General features: G+C 42.4%; 1 protein-coding gene across 2 annotated transcripts in view; it reads right to left on the reverse strand.

Annotated features, from left to right (window-relative positions):
• The window catches only part of CACNA2D3 (calcium voltage-gated channel auxiliary subunit alpha2delta 3), a gene marked incomplete at its 5' end in the record, with an annotated part of 806,336 nt that overhangs the window by 574,308 nt on the left and 205,054 nt on the right, over nucleotides 1-26,974 (reverse strand). The gene's annotated exons all lie outside the window — the stretch shown is intronic.

The following is a 26,974-nucleotide window of genomic DNA, read 5'->3' on the forward strand; positions in this document are numbered from 1 at the left end:
ATTATTAAATTGGACATAGAAATGAAGAGGCTGAATATGACTGGGTAACTTTGGGTTCTGGTGTAGAGCACTAAAGTCTTCTCTCTTCATAGGGGCATATAAGGAGAGAGATAGGCCAGCCAGAGACCGGCTGTTACGGACAGGAATCTGGGAGGGCTGACCAATCTGGCTCCTCACACTCCCTGCAGATGGTCAGAAAGGGGCTGCCCCATCTCTGGTCAATCGAAGAATAGCCCCCAGGCAGCAGGACAGGGCTGGCGACAGAAGAATGAGTTCTAACTCCAGCCGCAATGCAACACACTACCATTGTGAGATTGGGGGCAAGACCCTTTCCCTCTCTGGGTCGTTTCTTCAGCTTATGCACATGAAAAGGTGACCCCGGAGCAGTGGTTCTCAAAATGTAGTCCCCCATTGGCAGCATCAGTTTCACCTGAGAGCTTGTTAGAAATACACCTTCTCAGGCCCAAGCCAGTCCTGCAGAATTGGGAGCTCTGGGGGTGGGCCTGGCGACCTCTGTTAACAAGCTCTGCCAGTGACTGATCCACTGGCTAAAAACACCTCTTAGCCTGGATCGTACCTCACCCCTGATGCCTTGCTGAATGAGCTGCTCCAGGCCTCCAAGGTGCCTCAACTCTCATTTATCTTTTCAAAACCTATGCACACATGTATTTTCACCATGAGACGTGAAGTACTTTATAGAGGAGAGGCATACAATGGAGAGGAGGAGAAACAGAGGAAAAGAAAAATAAGACACAGTCTACGTAGATTGGATATGTTGGCCCAAAGCTTACATTGGGACAGCTTTCAAAGGGTCACGGTTTTCTTGGAATTGTCCCAGCCGATGAGGTTTGTCAGCCTCCTGGGATCACAAGACACAATTTGCAAATGGATCGATATGAACCGAGACAGATGAGTGACAGGCGGTGATATATCAAATCCATGTTTTCTTGAGAGCTTATTCTTTTCATCTTTGTAACAGACTTAAAATTTGTATGCATGTATCATTAAAATCCGTCACATATTGAATGTGTATAAATATTATGCATGTATGAACATTTACATGATCTAAAAATCATGCATTTTGATGATGTATTTACTTAAACACATAGAAGTTGTTTTTCTCATGGTGCCTAAGCATTCTGAGAATCCAGCAATGTCCATCGAATGTACAAATGATCAAAAGATAGGAACAAATTAATTTCACAATGACCGAGGCAGATAATATTGAAAAAAAGTGAAGAATTGGAAATGTACAAAAACACAAAAGCAGTATAGGACCAACAAATAAGAGGACAAGATGGAAATGATAGGCAAATAGAAATTATGACAGAGCATAGCATAAAATGCATTTCTTATATAGCATTTTACTTAGATTTGTGTTTGTATGTTAATGTAAATCATACATGCCTTCTAACATGTCCAAATATAACATACTATAAAATGCATTTCAACCACAAACACTACAATGCAAGACATGGTGTATAAACAGGTAACACACTGGAAACAATTCAATAAAATTGTACTAATCACTGAGATAAGTCAGAATACTGCTCTCTGTGTGGAGCAGTGAGTACAAGAGAATCTGAACCCTTCTGGCCAGTTTAATGTTCATTTTCAAGTTAGGCTGCTGCATGGCTTCTTAATTTATCACAATGATATTGCCGATAACACTCACTGCAAAGCTTAGGAAATAAGATTCAGGAAAAGATAGTCAACTAAACATATCATTGTCCCATGTGAAACAAATAAGTACTTTGGAATAGAGCTCTTTGAAAGGATATACCCTTCCTGCAATCAACTGTGGGGTTATCCCAACTGCGCCCTGATGCCAGTGGGAGACAGGCTTATATTTGATGAGAAAATTCTGGGGGAAACCCCAAGAATAGGCTCAGCTATTGTGCACAATAGTAATGACAAGCAGGACATCAAAACTGCGTACCTTTTGAAAGGAACAAAGGATTGTTTATCTTCCTCTGAAACACTCGTATAAAAATAAATGAGTGAAAAAATTGTACCTAAGAAGAAAATCATGTGTCATAAACTTGCCTAAAACAGACTCCTGGGGATAGAGGTTCCCCTGTTAATAAAATAAAAATAAATTGAGTTCTCATTTTTAAAAATCAAGACACCCTGGCCAGGTAGCTCAGTTGGTCAGAGCATTGTCCTAATATGCCAAAATTGAAGGTTCAAACCCTGGTCAGGGCACATACAGGAATCAACCAACAAATGCATAAATGAGTAGAACATTTCCTCTTTCTATAAAATCAATAATGTTTTAAAAATCAAGACAATTCAACTTCAACTCTGATGCTTGCCAGTAAATAAAAAGCTTAAAATGTCTCCTTCCTGCACAAATATCTCTATCATCTAATTCAAATTAAGTATGCTTTAAAAATAAGTTTAATTATCACCTGCAGGTACAAAAAATCAATTTAAATGTGCTAATATTTTAGTTATTATATAAAAAGCTGCCACTGAGCCTGAGGAAAACTGTTATTCTATTATGTCTATTAGAAAGGCAGTGTGCTTTTAATAATAATAAGTTAATTTTCTCTTGCATGAATTCCCCTTTTGGTTGTGCAGAAGGGCTATAGAATTGCGACTGTGGTTTTTAATTAAAACTGAACACTGGAAATAAAAATAGCTTTAAAGACTAGTATTCAAAAGTGCACTGTGAGGGAAGGAAAAACAAAAGTTTTGTCCACAGCACCTTTAATGCCAAATTCTCCCCTCTCCCTTTAATGCTGAAAATTTTCTTATTCAATGTAAATGTAATACACACCCTGGGATTGGAACAAAGCACCTAAATGCACAATGTCTTAATTCATGAATTGATGTACATTTCATTGACTTTTATATTTCTAAATTACTCTTCCTTTTTAGTTAAATAAATATAAACAAAAGCTACCTTTATAAATAACAAATGCTAGAAGTCATGGACCATGGACAGTATTTATAGCTATGATGAAGTCACAACTGCCTAGGGCAGTGGTTCTCACCTTGGCTGCACATTAGAATCACCTGGGAATCTTTTTAAAATCCTGATTTCTGGGCCTCATCCTCAGGAAATTCTGTTTCTTTGTTATGGGGTGGGGCCACAATGGCAGCAGCAGGCAAGCAAGCTATCAAGGACAGGGGTGTAAGAGTGAGCACCTCCTGCCAACCCAGAACCTCTTGGGTGGGGCCACAACATTAGTAACAAAGAAACAGAATTTCCAGAGGATGAGGCCCAGAAATCAGGATTTTAAAAAGATTCCCAGGTGATTCTAATGTGTAGCTAAGGTTGAGAACCACTGGCCTACGGGAATAGCAGGGATATTAAAGCATTTCATTTAAAATCGCATCTTATCTCTTGTTCCAACGACCCCACATTTTCCCTACAACACTACAGAATGCTGTCCTCCATCTCCTCTCCCAAAACACTGGAATAAAGACTAAAGTTAAAGATATCATAGAGGTCAAACTTCCTGTCATGGTCCAGCAGGGGGAAATAGGACACCAGGTCAAAGTGAAAATTGAATCAGAAGAAGAAAATGATCTTTTGTTCTGTTTGTATTTCATCTTTGTGTTCCTGGTCATTCTGGCTTTCTAGGAGGAACGCCAGGAAGATGCCATGAGCATGGGAGGAGATAGAAAATGTAATCACACAGCCTCAGTGACCTACTGCTGGACTCCTACTGGTTCCATCAAGATGAGCAAATTGTGTACAAATGAGAAAAGTTTCAATAAATATTCCTAAAATCGGAGGGTTCATTATGGACAAAACTCTTAAAGCAAAACAAATATTAAAACCGAAAAAAGACATTTTTATTTCTCATGCTAAAGCTAAAAAGTCTTTCTTTGTAAATGCTGTTATAATGGAATATTGGGAAATGCCAAAGCACTTAATATGTTTAATGGTTTTCATTGAATGTTTTGCAACAATACATTTAATATCACACCAGGGTTTTTATTGCCATTTTTTTTCTAGAATGAATACATAATTCTTTCTTAAATACTGCTTAAACTCCACTAAGGGGATAACAGGGAAAATCTATAATCATTAACATGGATTTAAGCTGCAGTGATGATTAACTTGGAGATAGTTTTGAATTGTCATTAATACCAAATCAATAAGAGCTAAGTGCGAAGGAAAATAGCCCAAAGGAGTGATCAAAGAGAAGTAACAACTTCCACCACAAGCATACCCAGTATGGTACGTCGTCTTTCCCTCACACTGGATTTAGTGGCTTTTGTCGTAAGGGTTAGCATTTAATAGAATGAGAGTACATGGGATTGATGCTCTCCAAGCACCAAGGTTCCTGGCAGCCTTGACCTCTGCATGATGACCATCTACAGAGGTAAAGACAGAAAATACTAGTAATCCTCTCTATAGTCACAGATTTCAAACTCAGTGGATCTTTAAAACAAAATGAAAAAACTCCATCCTCATGAAATGCCATCAGCACATCAAAAGATGTCTCCAGGAACCTGGGCAAAATGAGACGGATGTGTTCCCAGGACTAATTTCAAATACTCTTCTCTTGTATGAAGGTCAGAAAACAATAGTGTAAGGACCATTAAACTCAAAAACAAAAAAGTAAGGTATTAAAATTTACATTGTCATTTCTTCTGTCACTGAGGATAGAGTTTGTATTGCTCTGTAACAGTGTAGATTAATCCTCGCTGCTTTTGTTGCTAGAGTTATTGGATGACGATTTCACAAAGTGTGGAACCTACCACCATGAGCCATGAAACAACAGGAGGCGGTTTCCAGAAGGATGAAGGACAGGCACAAGGCAAGTAGCTCTTTCATGTGAAGGGATGAATGACAAAGAACATTGGCAGTAGGTCAGGAAGCTCCCAGAAGTGGCATTTAGGCTGAGCCCTACGGGAGAATGGGAGGTTCTTCCCGAAGGAAAGATGCAGACAGACTGTTCCATCCCATGGAAACATTGTAAACAAAGCTTTGGAGGCAAGAAAAGTTCTGGAAACAGCTGGACCTCAGAGACCTACATGGAGGCCACAGCCTTGGCTGGGTGACCATCAGGCAAGAAATCAGGGCAAAGGAATAACCTGGAGAGAAGGACACGATTAGACAAGAAGAAATCCAATTCATTTTCCCCTCCTGCTCTGAAATGCTGAAACTGCAGGTGGAGTCCTATCTGAGAGCTTCGTGTTATTTAGTAATCCTTCCTCATACAAGTGTTTTTACTTTGCAATTCCAATCAAAATGACCCATATAATTCACCAACTATCAAGATGATCGTTTCTTTAGAGAAAAACAACTTTTAAGGAGCCTCCATTATTTCTTTGTTCCTTCGGAAGAAATAAGCTTTGCTGCACACGAATGAACATTTTGTATAAAATGACCTTCTGCCTGAAAGCCACAAAGATTGCTTCTGCTTTAGAGACAGCAAACATTTCAAAGTGGATTAGAAAAGCTAATCTATGAAGTTTCCAGAGAAAGCAGGTAACAGAGCAATAGAGCAAACATATCTCTCTGTGTGTGGGAGCTCTCTTCCTCCCCTTCCTGTCTCTTTCAAATCTCATGTATGAGGCTACACCAGCCCTTGACAAGGCAAACTAAGCCTGGAGTCGACATCAGAAGACACAATCACAATCAATACCAAATTATCTTTGTTTCCACTGGAGATACCAGTTATCAATTTGAGGTTGCTTAAATTAATACCTATTATCAACACGAATGGCCTTTTTCCAAACCAAAGCCATCTTGCTCTACATCTGAGGCTGCATTGGCCCAAAGTGCAGCATTGGCAAAGCTTCTGGAGATGGAAACAGCTGAACTTTGCTGAAATGGCTGCCCAAGGGCCAAGGCAGCTGGGGAGGAGACAGGAAAAGAAGTCAACCTTGTCTTTCAGCCCAAAGTAATTTTTCCCAGCGATGCAGCATTTTTAAGAATGGGCTTCTGCTTAGGTAACCCTCTGGGAATGGTTTAGGGTTGATTATCAAAATCAAGACTATCCTATATAATAAAAGCCTAATATGCTAAGTGTCCAGTCGGCCGTTCAACCAATCAAAGTGTAATATGCTAATGATATGATAAGGCCACTCAACCACTTGCTATGATGTGTGCTGACCACCAGGGGGCAGACAGTCGACGGGTCGACCAGTCCCTATGATGTGCACTGATCATCAGGGGGAAGACACTCTAACCGGTAGGTGAGCTTGCTGCTTGGGTCTGGCCAATCGGGATTGAGCCAGACAGGCCGGACACAACCTGGAGCACTCCTGCAGTCCCTCCGCAGTTGGCCAATCTCCCACATCCCTCCCCAGTCCTGATCGCGCACCGGTGGGGCCCCTGGGTCTGGCCTGCACCCTCTCGCAATCCAGGACCCCTCGGGGGATGTCAGAGAGCCAGTTTCAGCTGGATCCTGTAGGCCAGGCCGAGAGACTCCACTGGTGCATGAAGTCGTGCACCAGGCCTCTAGTTTAACCATGAACCTTAGAAAATCCACTCAGGGCCCTTCAGTTCTGAGCTGACCTAGTTCCTTTGTGGACAATGGAACTGTTATTCATTTCCTAAGGGGACATCTCAGGATGAACCCAACTATGACATTATATCAGTTTGAGGATAAACATTTCTTTTACACACTGGAAACCATCTATCCCTGAGGGCTCTGACCATGGTGAACACAATTCTGTTCCAGCCCTTAATTAGATCCTTTCCAACACCTCCAGTTTGGACTGGAACCCGCAATGATGGAGCTTTGAAGGTATAGTCCAATGACCTAAGGAAGATGGGGTGGGGACATCTGCCTACAGTAAGACAGGCAGGACAAGAAAAGGCACAGCCAAGGTAAGAGGATGATAGTCTGGGTGGGAAAGTCTATCCTATGACAGTTTTCATTCCTGGTGGTAATGACACATGTCCATCACTTCCGTTCAATTTAGCTTTACAAGTATTTATTGAGAGCCTATGAAGTAACCAGAACAGCAACCAACAAGAACTGAGTGGGACACCAGAGATCAATGACTTGTCTTGGCCCTCAAGAAGCTTTTGGTCTTTTCAGCATTATGGCCCAATAGGACCAGACCCATCTCCGAGCCCCAAAACAGGGTCTGAGTCCTGGTCATCCAGCTCACTAGCTGCTCAACTCAAAAACTGTTCTCCTTTCGGGGCCTTGATGTTCTTATCTGATGAACTAAAATAAGATCCTCTTTAGTTGATCTTCTATGTGCGAATTTGATGAGAATGCACACACAAAACATTTCCTTCAGTTCCGCACGAGTGTGAGATATTGTTGCAGTGGGGCAGGGGGAGAGGCAAGGTTTTCAGGCACAGCACAGCTTGCCTGGAACAAGGAAACGTCAGCGTCTGTGCCTCCCACACTTGGCTCTCAGATGGGAGGACTTGGAAGAACTCCTCAAGTTCACAGTTACATGGAGGTTATATGAAAGTTAATTCTGCTGCCAAGGAAAGGACTCCAAGCCTGTGTTCTCAAACACGAGGCTGAGCACCTGCTCCTTAAGGACTGGTTTTCAGAATCCAGCACTTTCTTTCTCAGCTTCAGCAACAAAATCTGTGATCAGTGAGGCTGAAAATGAACTGAGGCAAGAGCCTGTATCGAAAGGCTTGACTGATGTCCTCAGAATGGCACAGGCACAATGAGTAAGCTGTTTGCCAACACAAGCTCCTTTGATGGATGGCACTGTGAGATTTAGAGTGTGGCAGGGCAGCGAGTGTGACAGGATGGTAAGTGTGGCAGGACCAGCGAGTGTAACAGGCAGCTCCCAGACCCTGGACCTCAATCATAGCCAGGAAAGGAAAAATATACCCTTCTCCTTGATCATGGAAAAATGAGGAACAATTTCCATGTCTGTTCAGACTTTACCTACTCAAGATGGGTTTTTATTTAAATCTGATGCAGGGAAAATGCTATTTTAATTTCCTTTTCATTATTTCCTTCTATCTATGCCTCTAGATACTTGCTAGGCAACTTCAGTTTGGGAGGGAACATATCATATTGGTCCAGAGAGCAGGCCCTGGGTCAGACAACTTGACTAAATTTTGGCTCCAGCTACTTAATGAAAATAGTCTGGGCAAAAGTTCTTAATACATAGTAAATGTCCATTAATGTTAGCTCTTATTATTGTCAATGGTGACAACAATGGTTATGATAACGACTAAGTATGTGAGAAGAATTATGCTAGAGGCTTTGGCCAGGAAGATGACCAACACACCCATAGTTCAGCTGGAGGAGATGAAATTAGACAATGTGACATGGGCTATCCTAGGAGGTGACATAAGGTGATAATAGCACACAATTATTGGGGTTCACACTTCCTATCCTAGTGCCAACTGTTCCAGTGATTCAGTCAATTAACCCAGTTAATACTCACAAGCGTCTTATGAAGGAAAGCACAGATATCATCCCAACTTTACAGATGGGGAAACCAAAGGGCAGAGAAGTTAAAGTGTTATGAAAACTCAAAGCAGAGAGCAGACAACTCTGCCAGGGCATGGGGCACCAGTGTGGGGAAGGTTTCATACATGATGTGACAGTGAGCCTGAGGTACAGGATGAGTGCAAGTCAGCCAAGTGGCCCAGGGAAACTATGGGAGAATGAGCAGCAAAGGTTCCAAGGTAAGAGGAGCCTCATGTGTCTACAGAGTGGCATATGGTTTGTAAGGGGGGTGGGGGGGAGGGACGGAGGTCAGTGGTGTTGAAGAAAAGGGTGCAAAAAGGCAGGCAAGTGAAGTTCAGGTGAGCAAGGGCAATGAGCAAGGCTAAGGAATACTATTTCTGTGCACAGTGGGGGCGGGGAGCTGAAGAGGTCTCATTGGGCATAAAAGCAACAGGATCAGTTCTGAAATTTAAGTCATCTTTAAATTAATCTGGGAGCAGGGAGGGAGATAAACCTGAAACATAGAGAGACTGTAGCAGGGAAACCATTTGCTTTAATGCCACTTATTCCACATATATTTCGAGCCATCAGTGAGTCCTGTAGACTCTCTCTACAAAATATGCCCCATGTTTTACAACTTTTAGCATGACCTCCCCTGGAACAACCCCAATCAAAGCCATCGCTATCTCCCCCTGGAAACTTCAGCCCCCTAGCAGGTCTTCGGTTTCTTCTTCAGGCCCTACATTCAATTCTTTACACAGTTGCCAGGCAGAGCCTTTTAAGTATAATTCTGATATCATCGTTCCCCCGCGGAAACCCCTCAATCACTTCCCATTACTCATGACCATGACCCACAGGCCCTTCACAATCTAACCCTGCATCTCAGCTCCTCCTCCTCCCAGCCATCTTTCTGAACCCAGGCCACCACATTCTTGTCTCCGTTACTCTTGCTGTTCTCTTGGTCTAGAATGTTCCTTTCCTAGATCCTCAGATGTTTGCCCACTCCTCATCATTCATTCTGCCATGCAAATGACTCCTTCTTAGAGATACAGTCAAATCTCAGTCCTGAATATCTCCCATTTTGAACAATTTGGTTCTCAACCAAGTTGTTCAAGGAAAAAAGGGCTTGGTTGTTGAAGGAACTTCAGTTCTTGACCTGACAACCCTTTTATGCTGACCCATCAGCATGACAAGAAGCATCTCTTAGGCCACAAAGGAGAGAAACCTCATGTGGTTAATATCTGAAGAAACTGTATTGTGAATTTTCTTGTGGGTTTATTTTTTGTGTTTTTTGTTGTTGTTTTTTTGCTTTTGTTGCTGGCAAAATGGATGATTAGCACAATTTTAAAACATAAAGAGGCCATCAAGAATGCTAATGTTGCTAAGGGTGTGAAAGAAACAATGATCACAGGCAACTGAAGAGGTATAAAAATTGTTATTGATTTGTATAAACAAAAAGCAGTTAGCTGGTGACAGCATTGCAGAGGCAATGACATGTGAAAAAGCAAAGATGCTGCACCCTGCCCTCCTAAAGACACCCCTGGAACGAGTGCTGAAAGTAATTCATTTAAGTAGGGGTCGGTTTGATAAATGTAAGGAAAGAAGTGTTTGATTATAGATTACACAGTATATTAGACATGCACTGTATATAGAAAGGTTAAAACAAGGAATCATTTGGAGGTCTGGAACGAATAAATTCAATTTACATTATTTCTAATGGGAAAAAAATGATTTGGTTTTCAGGCAAATCACTTCTCAAATAGCCTTCCAGAACAAATTAAGTTTGAGAACCATGGCTCCACTGTGAAGTCCCTACCCCAACTCCAATGAAATGGTGACTTGATTCATGTTAAAATGTTATACAGAACATGGACAATGTTCCAAATACAGCTGTGGAAAGATGAAATATCTATGAATCCTATTGTGCGAGTTCCAGGAACTGTGTTTGACTGGGAATATAAAGTTTATAAGAGTTCCAGGAACTGTGTTTGACTGGAAATATAAAGTTTATAAGATGCAGCTCCTTCCTTTGAGGATGCTATAGTCTAGGGTGAGAAAGAGACAAACAGGCAACCACCACTCAATGTGACAAAGGTTCCAAGAGGAGGAAGCAAGGGATACTGTGGACACCCACTGACGGGTCAACTAGACCTGGCTCAGGGGTGCAAGGGGGCTTCTCTTCTATGTTGAGACCTGAAGGCAAGAGCTAGCCCAGAAAACAAAGGAAAGACATTCCACTTATTTATATATAAATATGCCACTTATTCCACATATATTTCAAGCCATCAGTGAGTCCTGTAGACTCTCTCTACAAAATATGCCCCATGTTTTACAACTTTTAGCATGACCTCCCCTGGAACAACCCCAATCAAAGCCATAGCTATCTCCCCCTGGAAACTCCAGCCCCCTGGAGTTTTATATAAATATATATATAAAATTTTGAAAAAAGGAGGGAGAGGAGGAAAGTTAAGGAAGGCTTTAAGATGAAAACATGTCACTTAACAAAAGCAGTAATAAGAACTGTCCTGGGAAGCTGCCTGCAGACCCAGCTCAGATAGCTCTAGGACCTTTCCTGGGAGCCAGAAAGCCAGTGGGCCCAGGCCTCCAATCCACAGGGCCTGTGAGTTAGACTCTCCACATTGTCTCCTAAAGAGGTCACAGGTATAATCACAGAGAAACCGTGGCACTGGAAGGAGGCCTTGTTTAAAGTTGCATTCCTTTCCTGGAACACCCGGCCCATGCCACATGATCATTTTTCTCTACTGTATCCTTAATTTTCCTGGGAAGAGCCCAATGATATTGTTTAGGCACTCTTTACTAAAAGGCAGCAATTTGTGAGTGTAAATATTTATTTATGTGGTCATTAATTTTTTTATTTTTATTTTTAATCCTTACCCAAGGATATGATTCTAGAAAGGGGTAGGGAGAGAGAGAGAGAGAGAGAGAGAGAGAGAGAAAGAGAGAATATCAATTGGTCGCCTTCCTTATACTAATATTCCCTGACTGGAGATAGAACCCGCAAGTTTAGTATGTGCCCTGACCCAGAATCAAATCTGCAATTTTTTAGTGCACCAGATGATGCTCTAACCAACTGAGCCACTGGCCAGGACTTTTAATGTAAATATTTAAAATATACAACAATTTTCAATTGTTTTTGTCATTTCTTCATTTCATGACATACTGGGATCCTTGAAAAACAAAAAGTCCAAATGGCCTGGGTCACATATACCTTTTGAAGGACCCTGGGAAATAGGACCAAGCTGGCTTTTACTCCTCTAAGGCAGCAATTTCCAACCTTCTTCACCTCAGGGAACCACAAACTAATTACTGAAATTCTGTGGCACAACAAAGATTACATATTTTGCAGATCTGACAAAAAAAAAAAAAAAGGAATATTTTTGGCTCATTCACACCAGACAGCTACTGTTGTGCTGGCTGTTATTTTTTTTTTTTCATTTGACTATCTAAGGGACAAGAGTGAGGTATTGCATGTTTTAAAATTTCTTGCGGCACACCGGTGTGCCGTGGCCTAACGATTGAAAATCACTGCTCTAAGGTACAGTCAAACACACTACTTGGTGTGAAGCTTACTTCCAATGAAACCAATAATAATAATAATAAATAAGACTGTTCCCAGAATCTTGGTCCCCACACAGGTTACACAAGTTCCTTGTTCAATGTCTTCAGAACAGGCCTTCTTCCCGACATAGAAATAAATTCCTAAAGCTAGCAATCTGAACCTTGCTGACACTATCAAGAGAAATGACAGCTTCAACTCAAAATGTGGGCAGTAAGGGGCCCAGCCCTCATGACATAATATTTCGTGCATGAGCTCTTGGGTCCACAGGTCGCTGAGTTAACCAAGGGGCTGGTTCTGAAGGAAGAGTGTGTGCCTTAAACTCATCTTTTTGCTATTTTCCTATTCCTCATACATGCCCTCCTCTTTCAAGAAATGACATTTTTACCCTCTGGAACCAGACTTAACATTTTTAAATTTCCAAGGATGAAAAGCTAGCTTAAAGGATAAGCTGCCTGTCCCTTTTTTAATGCCCAGGTAATGAACTAAATTACATAGAAGGCTTGAATTTTGATGGAAAGTTATTCATAGACTTTATTCTCTCAGCTTCAACTCTTTCTCCTCTGTCAACTCTTAATTATAACTTTATTTCAAAATGACAATGTAATAAGCAGATATATGAACACATGCCAGTGGTAAAAGACTTACAATTACGATTTTTTTTTTTTTAACAAAGCAAAGGCAGAGCTAATGAAACACTAAATCCATTTTGCTTAAAAGTAGACCAAGAGCAAAAATGTAACTTCCCTCTGGCCCAGGGGTGGGCAAACTTTTTGGCTCGAGGGCCACAATGGGTTCTTAAACTGGAACGAAGGGCCGGAACAAAAGCATGGATGGAGTGTTTGTGTGAACTAATATAAGTTCAAAGTAAACATAATTACATAAAAGGGTACGGTCTATTTTTTTTTTTAGTTTTATTCATTTCAAACGGGCCGGATCTGGCCCGCGGGCCGTAGTTTGCCCACGGCTGCTCTGGCCTCTATGCAGTGCCTCATTTGTGCGCCTGCTCTGTACATCCATCCCGCTTTGCTCTCACGCCCTCCGGACCACCCATGCCCTGCAGCTTGGAGTCCTGTACCTTCCCGATGCTCTTACAGGACCAAACAAAACGGAGTCCTCATTTCAGCACAACCCTCCCACCGACACTCCTTGTTCCCCTTTCTGTGAACACCCACACCCTTCTTTTACTGTGAAATAGACTCGGAGAAGTGGTAAATTGTAGAAAATGTCCACTTTGTGAATCAAAAGCAGTTGAATATCAGCGATACTACATAGTTTGGGCAAACTCATAAAATTTATTTGGACGTTAGTCGTGTTTAAATTCCCTTTCATACTCCAAAGGCTCTAAAAGATTTTGAGCAAATTAAGAGTCCTAGGAAGGCCCCAGCCAGTTTTGCTCAGTGGTTGGAGCATCGGCCCACGGACTGAAGGATCACGGATTCAATTCCAGGTCAAGGGCATGTACTTTGGTTGCAGGTTCAACCTCTGGCCCTGGTCTGGGCACAAGCAGGAGGCAACCAGTCAATGTCTCTCACATCGACGTTTCTTTCTCTCTCTCTCTCTCTCTCTCTCTCTCTCTCTCTCTCTCTCTCCCTCTTCCCTTCCAGTCTCTCTCTCTAAAGATCAATGGGAAAAATATCCTCAGGTGAGGATTTAAAAAAAAAAAAGAGTCCTAGGAAAATGCAGAAGATGGGAATGGACATGGTCAAGGCCCTTCCCTGTGTCTGGGTTTTACAAATGTTTGCCCATTTAAGCGATAATAAGCCCTTGCAAAGCCCCACGTCCCCAGATGAGAAAGTCTTGACATGGCCCAGCGACTGAGTTATGGGATGAGAATGGAACTCAGGGCACTGTCACTGGGTTAAACCATTACGAAGACTCAGACCACAGATGCCAACGTGGATGCGCTCCAGAGTGGCACAGGCCCTTGAAACACAGCCACTGGCAGCTGCCTCCACTGGTCCCTAAGAGAAGATACTTAATCCAACACGCGTATAAACTGAGGCTGTGATGTCTGGACTGGAGCCTGCCTGTCGTGTTATGCTTTACCACCAGGTGTAAAATGAGGGGCAACGGGGCTAGACTGGAGGAAGTTATGCATGCTCAGATCTTTTGCATTGTGTCGGAAAGTATGCCTGCCACCTATTCATCTACAGACTGAGGAGAAAAGAGAAAAGGAGACTGATGTTCTGGTGACAACTTTCTTCCTGTCCCAAACACAGGGATGAAAATCTACCTTTGAAGAAAAACACACACACCACACAAAAAAAACAATTTGAAGGCTGATGATTGCCTAACTGCCAATCTGTCCTCCCTTTGGGCCAGGAGACACATAGAGAACTCCCTGTCTCTGTCTCCATGGTAACAGGAGGTGGGACAAGAATCAAGACCAAACATTTACTTTTGATGTGCTGGGAGAGGCAGCAGCATTGCGTGTCTGACAGCAGCAGCTCCTCAGCAGCATCTTTTAGGTCAAGACCCACTCTACCCCCGGGAGGGACCAAGCACAATCAACTCCATAGTGACAGAACACGCTAGCAGGGACATAGGCAGCAATCAAAGGAAGAAATATGTTAGGTCACATCAGCTAAGCGTGAATTATAAAACAAGGTGACACGGTAGAGAGTGAGGGGACATGCATGTTTGGGTGGTCAGGAAAGGAATCCCTGCCTCTAAAAACAAGCAGGAGGCCCTAGAAGTTCTGGCGGAAGAGCTTTCTGAGACGTACAAGGGCAAAGGCCCTGAGATGCTGGCGTCCGAAAGCAAACACAGGTCTCCAGACGCTACCTGGTGCCCTTGGTCTGGGGATGCTATGACAGTTCCGGATTATTTAGACTTTAGAAAGATAAAAGGAAACCTGTATCACATACTTATTACAGAGCATCCCTAGTGAGGGCTAGGGCAGCACTCCATAATCAAATACTCTATTTCTGTAGTAAGACATGTGATTATTCATGCTAATTAAAATAAATGTTATACATATTATACACATGTCAATTCAGGTCAGGCTTTTTTCATCAAATGACTTATGAAAAGAAAGTTCAATTTTTGGAGCTTTCTAGGTTTCAAAATTACAGAATGGGCTTGTGAACCCACTGGGGCTTGAAAAAAATGAAACTGAAAGAAGCTTCTCAAATTTATGTTTATTAGTCACAGAGTTTTCTCAGCCCTTTGGCTCAGCTACCACCTGGGCCAGCAAGTCACAAAGTGAAGTGAGTGAGGATAGATGGAATACCTGGCAACGGGAGGCGTCTTCCTGAAGTGATGAGGATGCACATGCTGCGATGTGCACCAGTCACCACCTTGCAGTGACACATGCACAACCCAGAATTCTACTAACGTCGCTGAATTCTACACTGAAAATGGTGACCTGTATTGACGTTATGTGTCAGTAAAGCTGTAAGAAAACATATCAATGGGAGAGACTCAGGAATGTGAATTAATGGATCTGTTTTTCAAATGCGGAAACCCACCTATGGGTAATGTGATCCTATGTTATCACAGTAAACGTATTCCAAGTGCTGTAAAACGACACAGCCACTTTGGAAAACAGTCTGGCAGTTCCTCCAAAGGTTAAACATGTGAACTAGTAATTTCATTCCTAGGTATACACACAAGAAAAATAAAAATCTAATGTCCACACAAAAACTTATACACAAATGTTCGTAGCTGTGTTAGTCATAATAGTTAAAAATGGTAACAACCCAAATGCTCATCCACTGATGAATGGATAAACAAACTGGGGTGTATCCAAGCAATGGAGCATTATTTAGCAATCAAAAGGAAGGAAGTGGTGATCCATGCTACACCATGGGTGAAACGAGAACATTGTGTTAAAGGAGTCAGTCACAAAAGACCAACCTGACACGATTTTGTGTACATGAAACATCCAAAAGAGGCAAATCCATAGAAACAGAAAGATTAGTGAATGTCTAGGGATGAGATTGAGGGATAATGGCTAAAGGTATTGGGTTTCTTGTGGGGGTGATGAAAGTATTCTGAAATCAATTGTTATGATGACTGTACAATTGTAAATATACCAAAACCCACTGATTTTTATTCTTCACATGGGTAAATTATATGATATGTAAATTATATTTGGATAAAACTGTCATCCCCCAAAAAGTGTCTTTGTTATATAGGGTGAAATTAAGTACCATTGTCTCCTGTTCCTCAAAGCATGCAGCGACTCAGCATTGCCAACTCGCAAGTGCAACCTGCCTTCCCAGCGTGACCTGGACCACCAATCACCAGAGGGAAGTCCTATCTCCCACCGGTGAGACCAGGAAAGTCTGTGCTGAGATTTAAATCTGCTTTACAGAATTACTTACTTGGTTCTTAATTAAGATCTTTTATGCACCTTTAGTGCAACAACCCATTTCAGATTAACTAGCAAAATTACTGGCATTTGCAATAGCTGTGATTAAAAACACTAAATAAATATTATTGAGGTAAATGTAAGTTAAATATATTAACCTGATCCTGAGAAGTGCTTTGTATTGTCAACATTCAACTACTAGAGTCTAAGAATTAGGACTCGGAGGGCATCTAGCAGAATTTGAGGTCAATCCGGGGTCCAACATACAAATAGTGCTAATTAAAATCTTCCTCACACCTTGCGAAAGGAAACACCACATGGAGGAAAAGATCATGGATCTGCCATATTTTGAAAGGCTTATTAGAGTTATTACTATTCATTTTTACCCCACCACGATCCAAAAAGATTTTCCCATTGTTTGTGTGCTACATCAAGAAAAAAAATCCCCTCAGTTATTAAACTAATTAAGAACATCGGATCTTTATTTAATTTTTATTTTTTAATCTTCATTGTTTAAAGTATTACTTTTGTCCCCTTGTTTCCCTCATTGACTTCTTCTAGCCTGCCTCCACGCCCACCCCAGGCCTTCACCAACCTATTGTCTGTGTGGATAGGTTATGCATATATGCATACAAGTTCTCTGGTTGATCTCTTCCAAACCACCTAACCACCCTCCCTTGCCTTCCCTCTGAGATTCAAAAGTCTATTCCAGGGGTGGGCAAACTTTTTGACTCGAGGGCCACAATGGGTTCTTAAACTGGACCAGAGGGCTGGAACAAAAGCATGGATGGAGTGTTTGTGTGAACTAATATAAATTCAAAGTAAACATCATTACATAAAAGGGTATGGTCTTTTTTTTTCAATAGTTTTATTCATTTCAAACGGGCCAGATCCGGCCCGTGGGCCGTAGTTTGCCCATGGCTGGTCTATTCTATGCTTCTATGTCTCTGGATATATTTTGTTCATCAATTTATTTTGTACATTCTACATATGAGTGAGATCAAGAACATCTGATCTTAAGGGGCATGAAACCAATTAGTTAACAAATATTTATTAAGCTTCCACTATAAACAAAGAATGTGCCTGGCACTGAAGGGAGGTACAAAATACTTAAGACAGTCTCTGCCCCCTAGGAATGTGTAGTGACCTCCAGCAATAATAATAAATTACTATCCCTGATGCTGTTCGCCAATTTTCAAATAAGACATCCAATTAATAGGAGGGGTAAGAGTTGACGAAGGAGTGATAACTTCCCACTACTGAGGCCAGGAAGAGAGGAGAGGCAGAATTTGAACTAACGTTAAAAGATGCCTAAGATTATCCCCGACTTGTCCCACCACCAGCTGCTTGGAGCAGAGGGTACCTCACAGAATGCCATGCAGAAGGCTCCCCAGCACAGCCCTGGCTCCTAGTCACTGTCAAATCTAATCACAGCCATCAATAATGAACTTAGTCCTATTCTGTACTGCTATCTAAAAATGTTTTGTGTCATTAAATTATTTTACAAGTTTTTAAAAAGAACAATATTCCTTAAGCCTTGGGAGATGGAGGGAAGACAACCCTTTCAATGACCTGGCATTGCCCTGAGATATTGATGATATATTTTTACATATGAGTGATTATTTCTATGATGTTAATTAAGCTTTCCCCATTAGGGAAGGAAAGTAAGCAGGGTAATGAACACAGAAAGAAGAGTATGTTAAAAGGGAACCAGGCCCCCAAATATTAGCTTGCTTCAGAACACACATGCTGATTAATAAACTTGTTATGTCATATGTGCCGGTTATATTCTAAAAATTAAAATGTATGTGCACCAGAAGAGATCGGTGACTTACCTAGGCTTTCTTTCCCTCTCTGAATCTCTCAGAAGTTAAGTTCAACCATTATTTATTAAGCAAAGCTTAATAATACATAGTCCTTCCTCTTGAAGATTGCACAAAATAGTAAAAGAGGCAAATATGCAATCAAACAATCACTGTTTGATGTGATGAATGTTATAGGTAACTCAGATGTGGTTATTTCAAATAAGAATTAAAATGATAACTGTTAATAAGTTAAAACAAGAATATCAACTTGTGCCTATGTATTCTGTGTAACAAAATCTTGCTCCTTGTACAATTTCCCTCATTTACCAATACATCTTTAAGACAAACCACTCAATTGATGCTGTTTAATAAATCATAGTTTTTAACTTACAGGTACTCAATGAAAACCATCAATAGTACATCCCACTTTGCTGATAACTAATATTATAAGCAACAGCCAGGCAGTGGATGCTGAATCACTTGACAGAACAATACTAGAGGTCAAGGTGGGGAGGCATCTCAACCATGCAGATGGCAGGGAACATTTTACAAGGTCAAGGACAAAAGCATGTTGCAAAGTCCAAAAGGGCAAATAGGACCCTGACCCAGGACATTGGGAAAACCATGATGATGAGGCAAGACCCTGGCCCAGTTACGGCAAATGTAATGTGCGAAGACCGGCTGGCAAGGTTCATCTGAAAAGGAGCTACTACAAACTCGGTTGAGCTCTTGTAGGCACCGAGTTAAGGGACGGAGTTGTGGTCAGGGCTGTTGCCCTAACCCCTTGGTTCGGTGTTTTGACCCTTCTTGGATGGGTTGCATTCCCCAGGAACCTTTACTCCCTTGAACTAGGGACTTTTGACAGCTGCTTCTTGTGACCAGGTGATGGGTGGTCAGAACCAGATTCTTCAGTTTCCCTTTCTCTAAAGTCTGGTTCTCAGGGAAGCCACTTGGGCCTGGAAACAATGTCCCCAGGGACAATATGGTGAGACCACCTCAAACAAGGTAGGGGCACTTGAGTACTGATGGCCAGAGAATTCCAGTGCCCACAGTGGGTTGGGAGCAGAGCTGACATTCATAGAAGTTGTCTGCCCTTTGGTAATTTAATTGTCTTCACAGAAATGTCTTCCTTGGTGGAGGATCAAGTCAGTGAGTGCATTGAACAACACTTAATAGGGGTAAAAAAAAAAACAAAAAACCACGAACTCTAAGCAATCTGAGTGGACAGCTGTTGGAGAAAATTATTAGAAAAGGTAAGCTGGTACTGAGAGAATTAGACTTGGCAGTTTATCAAATGTAAACAGGAGAGGAGGGATGAATTGAAAGTGAATAACCATTTTATCATTCTTAACAACTTCCACCTGGCAGGTGCCTGGAACCCAGCCACATTTACATGCAAAATGCTTTTGCTTTGTCTCCATTTTCTTTGCTCTTGGCTTTGTGTTTGTAGCACCTTTCCCTTTTTTGAGGTTGGTTTTCTCTTTACCAGCATTGTAGCCGCTTGTAAGACTCTTAACCATAATTGTTAGATCATTTGAGATAATACAAATGTGTATGGAGTTAAACAAGCAGCTGCCTTTTTCTCATCAAGATACATCTGGAAAAAAGAAGTAAAATTAAGAAAAGCCGAGTCCAAAATCCAGGGACCATATCTATTGAATATTTCAGCTAGTGGCTGCCAAGGTGAAATGCATAGGCCCTTCTCAAAGATTTCTTCCCCAGTTTTTCAGTTGTATCAAAAGCCTTACTCTAGTTTATGGGCAAAGTGCCTAAATCATTTCAAAAAAAAAATAATCTAGCACATATGTGGAGCTGGCATACCTCCTGCGAATCCAATTGAAGCCCCTAATCTTTGCATCCTAATGGATTTAAACATTTTCTGACAAGGGGAAAAAGTGTATTTTACATTCGTTTTCCAAGTTTCAGAGAAAACTATTTTCTAGCCCTAGGGTTACTAATCCTCAAAAGGGAAGCCTAACTCCTCTTTCATTTCGAGAGGTTATCTAGATAAAGTGCAGAGTAGTGAGAGAAGTCAGGCCCACGCCATAATCATTGCACACTGCGTGGCATCCAAACCAGCAACAAGTAGGTGGTCTCCTCTGCATGGGGTGCCTCTGGTGGACTCATCTCATTCCTGCCCAGAACACCCCCATACCCCCTCCAACGCCCTCCTCCAACATCTCTTGCTCTGTGGAACCTTTACTGAACCCTCCTAAGCAGAATAAATGGCTCCTTACTCTGGGGTCCCAGGCCTCTCTCACTGGAATATTGGACAAATCTGTACTCAGCTGAGAGAGATGCTTTGCCTGTACTGCATATAAGCATCAGCCACAGAGCTGATCCTTCCCCCCTTCTATGCCTGGATACCTTGGACTTGTCCATAGCTGTGTTCAGGGCATAGGTGAGAATTCTTGTCTGGGGGTGCTCCATCAGTGGCTGCTCACAGTGAATGACCCTTCCCATCTCTGCCTGGCCCACCCTCTTTTATTAGGCTGAACTCTGGGATAGCAGACTGTCTATCCAACCTCTGGCACATGGTAATTACTCACTAAATGCGGGATAAATGTATGAGTAAATGAGTGAAGGAATGACTGCAGAAATATAAAAGCAGCAGTGTCCAGTCTCCGTTTGACACATTTGCTGAGTTAATGGTTACCTTCTCCGAACATCTTTATCTGCTTATCCCTCCTGTCATCCCACATTTTCTACCTTGTATTTTAGAGGTTTATAGACACAACCTAAATAGATGTGGAATAGAAACCCCCGAGGGTCCAGAACTGGTTTGACTGAGACCCAGAGTGGAACGTACTGAGTCCAGAAGTCCTTCAATGCCTGTTGACTAAATATTCAGCCAAGATTACAGGAGATTACAGGGTATTTAAGGTGGCCCCGCTTCACTCAAAGTCTAATTTCTGAGCCATGTCAAAGGTTCAACAACATAAGTTGGTGAATTGAGTTCAGGTTGCAGAAACAAATTTCACTCTCTAATTCCAGACCACAAATCTCAGTGCTTGCTGCCAGCCACTTCATTTCCCCCTTTCTCTCCTATCAGACAGAAATGACACAAAGTTGTTCTCAAGCCACTATAAAAATAAATGGGAAATGCCTGAGGTGGTATATAGTAAGAAATCCGAGTTTCTCTGACAAGAGGAGGTCAATATGTTATTAGTCAAATACAATGCTTAGAAAAGCCAAATATGATTATTTACTCGATGGTTAGTCATTGATGTCAAAATTCAACTTTTCATTCACCTCCTTCCTCATTTCACTTCCTTGCACTTACTTTTAGTTGAGAACAAATGTATTCTGTTAATTAAGATCTACATATACTGTAATAAACAGCTGGAGAGAGTCACTGTAATCAAGCGAAAAATAATCAATATTGTAAAATGTGATGATCTTCACAAGTCTAAAATTGTTGAATAATTGGCTATCTTCCATTTGCCATTCTTTTTTATTCACAGAATCTTTTTAGAACTGAAGGAGTAACTTGACCTACATGTATTCAGAGGAAAAGAAGTCATTTAAGTAGCAGCAAATGAGATATTATTATCACAATTCAATATAAAATCGCCATCCATCTTTTAAACAACTTAATCTGTGTCAGGGACAGGAAATTTCCATAGACATTCTTAAAAGACTACAAACATTTCTCAGGCCATCAAATTAAGAGGCACAGAAACAATTAGATGTTGCCCAAGGTCTTTCTATTCTGAAGGGAGAGATTTTTCAGGAAGATAAAATTGTGTCCCTGTTGTTTTGATATTTGGTCTTAATAAAAACAGGGCCATGTTTCAGACAATGATTGAGCTACAAAATATCAAGAAGGTCTTCACTAATTATTTTTTTAGGTAGCTAATCAACTTTTCCTACATGGAGAGAATGTTAATGTGTCTTCCTGAGGTCTAGACACAGGTGGGTGTAAGAGGCATTCTACCGTGTCTGCCCAGCCAGCTTCCCCCTGAGGGGCCCAGCTGCCACACTGCGCTAATCAATCTTGTCTCAAGAATGGATGTGGGACCAAAAGGGGCTCCTCAAGAATTTGGAATTAGAGGCTTGAGACTTTCGTCAGCTACTGTGGGACATTAGAAGACGCATGAACTTGGAAAAGGAGGCTATCGCTGCCACCAACCGCAATGTACCCAGAGACCCAGAGAAAGCCGGGTGCTGAGAGGAGAAGGGAGCAGGAGGAAGAGCAGCAGAGGTGGGAGTGAGGGTGGCTCTCCCAGTTCCTGCTTATGGCCTGGCCCCAGCTCTGTATCGGGCTCCACCACACACCTCTGCTGCTGCACCATCAAATCCTCATTTTCACCAGTGCCGTCTCCTGTGAGGTTTGGTGACTTGTCACCAAAAGAACCTTGGGACAACCTTGACAATCCACTTTGACCGCTTGGTAGGCCAGCAGGGACAGCTTCTCTACAACCTCTAAAACCAATAGCATAGTCATGACCAGCAGGACTTCTGAATATTCTGATTCAAAAGGCACCTCGGATCCTCGGAAACTCAGTGGGAGCATTTTTAGGCTTCGCTGAGCAAGTGGCAATGTGCAAGAGCAAAGCCCAGAAAGAGCTGTCCAAGGTATCAACTACTTCTGTCACCCAGGTGGCCTTCTCCCCGTGGATTCATTCTCAGCTCTGGAGCAAGGAGAGAGGCACTGGGGCCTCATCGATGCCAGCAGGACTGAGGAGATGTGCTCTACACAGGACTCCTCACACTGCAAGTGGTGAGGAGTCCGAATTTGGAGTTTATTGGCTTTTTTTTTCTGTTGTGTGTTTTCCAATCCATCAGAGTCCAATACTCTCTTAACACACAAAAGTAGAGCATGCTGGATGTCACAGCAATGTCATATTGTGATAACTATTTCCGGACACTTGCTCTCAATTTCTGTTCTTATCTCATTGCGATAACAAACAGTTCCTTGAGCCAACACCAGCCTATGGCCTGCACTCTGAGGAGCTTTGGTCCACACTGCAGTTGTCCCCACCCAGTACTTTCTTGAAGATATGTAACAGCCTCTCCCTCTCCCCCAACATCTTGCCTGGGAGGCTGGTGGTAATCAAATCCCGCTTTGCCTTTACTGGCTCTGTGACTCAGAGCTAGGAATATAACTTCCTTGAGAATCTTCTCCCATTTGCAAAATGGGGATGTGTGGTCGGCAGATTTCAAAGTTGGCACCCCAAGTTCTCCATCCCCTGGTCAGCACTCCCTGCATAATCCCTCTTGGTTGAGTGTGGGCAGGGCTTGTGAATATGGTGGGGTAGCCACACCCTCAGTTAGGTTATATTATATAAGACGTTATAAAAGCAGAAATTGGAGAGATGGATTCCCTGCTGACTTTGAAGAAGTAACTGCCTCTTCTCTGTGAGAAGGCCATGTGGCTAGGACACAAGGGTGGCCTGGAGAAGCTGAGAACAACCCCTGGCCAACAGCCAGCAAGTAAACGGGGACCTCGGTCCTAGCACCTCACGGGACTGAATTCCGTCAACAACTGGAAGAGAACCCTCAAATGAGATTGCGGCCTGAGCGCCACTTTGGTTTCAGCCTATTCAGACCCTGAGCAGAAAACACAGCCAGCTACACTATGTCACAACTTCTGACCTAGAGACAATAATAGTAAATGGGTGCTGGTTTTTGTTTTTTGGGGGTTTTCTTATGCATCAATAGAAAAATAATACAGAGCGGCCTGCCTCTAGCTGTGGGAATGCTGCAAGGACTGGGGATATTTTACGGGAAAATGCGGAGCGCATCATAACCTTTTCGCTCACGGGAGCTATTATGCCCATGGAACTGATGAGTTTTCACAACCCATGTAGGCCTACTTATGGTGAGTAAAGTATGTCTATGTACAAACACACACGTTCACGTACATAAAATCCCCACAGAGGACAAGCTGCCTATTGTTTTCAAGACCTTGACTTGCATCTCTTAGATCCCGCTCATGTGTCTCTCCTTTGGTCGCTGTCGGTACCCTGGGAGGCAAATACTACCATTTCCATCATATCAGGAAAGGTCTGAGGCTCTGGCTCCGCCCAGGGTCACATAGCCAGCTGGCTCAGAGCAGAACCAGACCACAGCCTAGTCTGTTTAGTATCTACAGCAGACTTACTTTTACATGTAAAGATTTCTGCAATCAGCTGCTTCAAACACTTTCAAAAAAATGAATTTTTCAAACATCAGAGATGTCAGTGATTATAATCCAGGTCTCTGTCCTCCTGAAATCACAAGGTAAACTGTACTTTCTGGCTTTCAAATGAAAAATAATGAAGTGGATATTCCCGTAAGCAAAACCCTAGAAGTTGAATTGGACCTAAAATTCATCATTCTCAGATGAGAATTAAAAACCAGAGCGGCCGCCGTGGGGATGTGAAGACAGGCAGTCGCAGTGCACTGGCCAGACCTGCTCTGTGGACCCACAGCTGGTCTCAGGCCTCTGGTCTCCCGAGCTGCCAGCCAGCCAGCCAGGCAGGCTGTTTCCAGTTCACCTCACGGGCCCCCAGCAACCTTCGCACTTCATTTACAACCACCCACTTTATAAGCTGTGGAACTCACTGCTGGTGCTTAACTTCCCGTAAAAACAAATATTCAAATCATGATTGGACGTGAACATTTTCCCTTGGCATGTTTCACAGCTAAGAAACATTACCTCTTTATGTTTTCTGTGCAGCTATCTGAAAATTCTCTTAAACACTTGCTAACACCATAAGGTGACAAGTACTAGTAATTCTTAGAGATTTTGTTACAACTAACTTTCCTAGAGTCTCCAACATATCAACACCACTGAAACAATACAGTTTCAAATTTTTAGATCACTTACGCATGAGAAAAAATTAATAAAATAAAATAAAGCATGTACTGGGTGTTGGGTAGCCAGGCGTTGAATGGGCCACATAAATCTGTCTTGTAGGAGAGATGGAATTGAATGCCTCCACTCTACCTTTTGGGGCAACCACATAGTTTATCATTACAAGACTTTACATTATACATGCTATATAAATATATGTGCCCCAAGAAATATGTGTAGAAAGTTGGTCTCCAAGGGAGAGAGCAGACAACGTCTGCCAGTATCAACAGTGTGTTGGGGAAACTGGGCTCAGAGGAACCAGAAACTGCAGCTGGATTCCTAAGGGTTGTGACAGCTTGAGGTGGTGCCAAGGGTAATGATTGATAGCTTAAGGCCTCAACATCTGAGGACAGAAGTGGCCTCCTGGTCCCCTGCAGCTGGGTCCCACCAAGGGAGGGATACACATCCCACCAGAGACGAAAGCAAGTCTTCAGTTTTCTTGGACCTTTAGAGCCTAAAAGGATGATCCCCGTGTCTAGCCCTTTCATGATGTTTTCAAGTTAGGGCTGACTCCTAGAATCTGGCATTTTGGAATGTTGTTTGTATATATTTCTTTGCATTCATCTGTATGAAGAAACTGGAACTGAAAATCCCTGATAATTCTCTTGCATTTGCATAACTGAAACTAATCCAATCAACTGCTCAGATCAGGGGTCAACAAAAGTTTCTGTAAAGAACCAGATGGCAAATATTTTTGGCTTTGTAGGCCGCATGGTCTCTAGCTCAGCTACTCAACTCTGCTGTTATAGTGAAAAGACAACATGGGCCCTAACCGGTTTGGCTCAGTGGATAGAGTGTTGGCCTGCAGACTGAAGGGTCCCAGGTTCGATTCAGGTCAACCTTGGTTGCAGGCACATCCCCAGTAGCGGGTGTGCAGGAGGCAGCTGCTCGATGTTTCTCTCTCATTGATATTTCTAACTCTCTATCCCTCTCCCTTCCTCTTTGTAAAGAAAAAAAAAAGAAAGAAAGAAAAGACAACATGGGAAGGAATGGGTGTGGCTGTGTTCCAATAAAACTTTATTTATAAAAACAGGAGTTAGATCCACTAGATCTGGGCCTTGGGCTCCAGTTGGCTTATTCCTGACCTTGGTGTCTGAAAACACACCTAGAACCCACATAATGCTTGTGATGGCACAGCCTCGGGTTCTCACAGTGGTGCTCTAACAGATGTCCTTCCTCCCCTCCATCCTCCACCTACTACTGCAAAGGACCAAGCATATCCCTCCCTGTCAAACCTTCTGTGCCCCAGGGCCTGCAGCAGCACCCAGCATCTGCACCAGGGATTCTCTGGTATTGGCCCAGGTAACCATGGGTGAGTTACACACACAGTAGTACTGTCTGCAATGCCCCATGTTTGAAAAATGCCAGCTTTAGCTTTACTGAAGAACCTGCAAGGACCACACACCACTGAGCATCACGCAGCTGTAAAGGCTCAAGAACCATTTCTCACACATTTGACCATGACGCTCTTCATTTCCACAGACTAACCCTCAGAACTTGTGTTTGGGGAAGATGCCTTGGGAAATACTCCCACATTCCTTAGCATGACATGAATTACCCTTTATAATCTAGCCCTGAGCTATAGGGTTCCCATTTTGCATCTGCCAGGACTCCCCAGCATATCCTCTACTCCAATCACTTGAGCTGTGCATCACACACCAGGGTGTTTTATATCTCTACGCCGTAACACATGCCACAACGCCACCCACACCGGAGGAATTCTACACTGCAGGGACCAGCTCATTGTTTAAGCAGCCTCTCCCATAAAGTTCACCTCCCAGGCCTTGGGCCCAGGGAATATTTAAAATAATAACTCAATTATCCCATACATTCTGATTTATTCCTAACCCAATGTTAAAAAACATAATCCCGGAAGAAGTGATATTTCCCATTTGACCTTGAATACCTAATTTGAGGAAAGACCCTGAATCCTTTTCTATTAGTTTCTCTAATCTGGTGCAATACATTCAGTTTACTAAGAGGTCATTTCTCCCATAATGCACATGTTATGAATATATGAAATATCCTTCCTCCTCTCTCCCTCCACCCTATGTTGTTTCCCGGGGGCTCTTCAGACAATATAAA

Source organism: Myotis nattereri (genome assembly GCF_964212035.1).
Source record: "Myotis nattereri genome assembly, chromosome: 14".
Taxonomy (NCBI): domain Eukaryota; kingdom Metazoa; phylum Chordata; class Mammalia; order Chiroptera; family Vespertilionidae; genus Myotis; species Myotis nattereri.